Below are 3,019 nucleotides of genomic sequence, written 5' to 3'. Positions count from 1 at the left end.
CGCAACGCGTGTATATTATGGTCCATATACACACAATTTTTTTGTTACCATTTTTATTTGATTTCGAATGTTCGAATTATTAGGAAATGCATTGTTTATTTTTATTTGAATGCCGTTTATTTAATTTAATGTTTTGAGCCAACACTACCCACAACATCAAATTTTAATAGAAATGTTAAAATGTGGTCACCAGTCACTTTTAACATACATATGTGGTAAATGTGGTCCCCAATCACATTACCTTTGTGGTTGCCAGCCACATTTATTTATTATATAAATATATCAGAATTTTGTTTGATTCCATTGAGAAATCTATCAATTGAATATTATTGTGTTAGATAATATTCATATATAAACGCATTTGCAAATAATCATAATAAATCATGTGCATTTCTAAAGTAAATCTCATCATTCATATATCATATGCTTTTGTAATTTGGTATTTTGGTAAATTCAATTTATTTGTATTATAACAAATGTTTATTAACGGTAAGGATATTATACAATAATGATCCTTCCGCAGGTTCACCTACGGAAACCTTGTTACGACTTTTACTTCCTCTAAATAATCAAGTTCGGTCAACTTTTGCGAAACAACCGTAACACGCAAGGCGTCACAGTGATCACGTCCGGAGACCTCACTAAATAATTCAATCGGTAGTAGCGACGGGCGGTGTGTACAAAGGGCAGGGACGTAATCAATGCGAGTTAATGACTCACACTTACTGGGAATTCCAAGTTCATGTGAACAGTTTCAGTTCACAATCCCAAGCATGAAAGTGGTTCAGCGGTTTACCCGGACCTCTCGGTCTAGGAAATACACGTTGATACTTTCATTGTAGCGCGCGTGCAGCCCAGGACATCTAAGGGCATCACAGACCTGTTATTGCTCAATCTCATTATTGCTAGACGCAATTTGTCCATTTAAGAAGCTAGTGTCCTTATAATGGGACAAACCAACAGGTACGGCTCCACTTACATAAACACATTCAAACACAATAAACATTTTACTGCCACCATGAATGAAGGCTATATAAGCTTCAGCACCATAATCCTGAAGATATCTATTTAATATATTTGAGTCTCGTTCGTTATCGGAATTAACCAGACAAATCACTCCACGAACTAAGAACGGCCATGCACCACCACCCATAGATTCGAGAAAGAGCTATCAATCTGTCTTACACACTTATGTTCGGACCTGGTAAGTTTTCCCGTGTTGAGTCAAATTAAGCCGCAGGCTCCACTCCTGGTGGTGCCCTTCCGTCAATTCCTTTAAGTTTCAGCTTTGCAACCATACTTCCCCCGGAGCCCAAAAGCTTTGGTTTCCCGGGAAGCGACTGAGAGAGCCATAAAAGTAGCTACACCCAATTGCTAGCTGGCATCGTTTATGGTTAGAACTAGGGCGGTATCTGATCGCCTTCGAACCTCTAACTTTCGTTCTTGATTAATGAAAACATCTTTGGCAAATGCTTTCGCTTAAGTTAGTCTTACGACGGTCCAAGAATTTCACCTCTCGCGTCGTAATACTAATGCCCCCAAACTGCTTCTATTAATCATTACCTCTTGATCTGAAAACCAATGAAAGCAGAACAGAGGTCTTATTTCATTATCCCATGCACAGAATATTCAGGCATTTGAAGCCTGCTTTAAGCACTCTAATTTGTTCAAAGTAATAGTACCGGCCCACAATAACACTCGTTTAAGAGCACTAATGCAGGTTTTTAAATAGGAGGAACATATGAAAAAATACAAGTATTTAATCACATGTAAGAACTCCACCGGTAATACGCTTACATACATAAAGGTATAGTACTAACCACAATTGTAAGTTGTACTACCCGTATGAAGCACAAGTTCAACTACGAACGTTTTAACCGCAACAACTTTAATATACGCTATTGGAGCTGGAATTACCGCGGCTGCTGGCACCAGACTTGCCCTCCAATTGGTCCTTGTTAAAGGATTTAAAGTGTACTCATTCCAATTACAGGGCCTCGGATATGAGTCCTGTATTGTTATTTTTCGTCACTACCTCCCCGAGCTGGGAGTGGGTAATTTACGCGCCTGCTGCCTTCCTTAGATGTGGTAGCCGTTTCTCAGGCTCCCTCTCCGGAATCGAACCCTGATTCCCCGTTACCCGTTGCAACCATGGTAGTCCTAGATACTACCATCAAAAGTTGATAGGGCAGACATTTGAAAGATCTGTCGTCGGTACAAGACCATACGATCTGCATGTTATCTAGAGTTCAACCAATAAAACGATCTTGCGATCGCTTGGTTTTAGCCTAATAAAAGCACATGTCCCATAAGGTTCATGTTTTAATTGCATGTATTAGCTCTAGAATTACCACAGTTATCCAAGTAACTGTTAACGATCTAAGGAACCATAACTGATATAATGAGCCTTTTGCGGTTTCACTTTTAATTCGTGTGTACTTAGACATGCATGGCTTAATCTTTGAGACAAGCATATAACTACTGGCAGGATCAACCAGAATAATGTTTCTTTCTTCATATTTCATTCATATTTTTTGAATTGAAATAAGTAATATAAATATTATAGATTTCCATTTTATATAAATTTCCGTTTTTTATTAAATCTATTTTAAATCGATTACGGCCATTTTTATATAGCATTCGTATTCGTAAATTCCATTAATGTTTTATACCATTATATATATATATATTTCCATAATATTGTATTTATATTATACATATTTCATTCTAAAATATTATTTTGTTTCCAACATACATAAGTATTGTATCCACACATGTACAATTTTTGTTTAACCAATATAAATATTGAGTTAAATCATTTGCATTTTGATGATAAATTTAAAATTTATCTTTTTCCATATAACTCTCTGGTAATATATAACATAAAACCGAGCGCATATGATATTCATATATAAAATTTGGTAATTTTTCCAATATCAATATATTTATTATACCGGGGTAACGATATAATATTTCCTTTTATGGCGTGGTAATAAATTATTAGTTTATTATCTTCATT

The 3,019-nt window shown here is 36.0% G+C and overlaps 1 non-coding gene across 1 annotated transcript; it reads right to left on the bottom strand.

The window, feature by feature from the left end:
* Nucleotides 1-506: 506 nt before the first annotated feature.
* Nucleotides 507-2,501, bottom strand: LOC120322265. Its single transcript, XR_005562034.1, has one exon. It is a non-coding gene; the product is annotated as a small subunit ribosomal RNA (ribosomal RNA).
* Between the last annotated feature and the right edge of the window lie 518 nt (nucleotides 2,502-3,019).

Source organism: Drosophila yakuba, unplaced genomic scaffold (genome assembly GCF_016746365.2).
Source record: "Drosophila yakuba strain Tai18E2 unplaced genomic scaffold, Prin_Dyak_Tai18E2_2.1 Segkk37_quiver_pilon_scaf, whole genome shotgun sequence".
NCBI lineage: Eukaryota > Metazoa > Arthropoda > Insecta > Diptera > Drosophilidae > Drosophila > Drosophila yakuba.
This window is presented reverse-complemented; position numbering and strand designations above follow the sequence as displayed.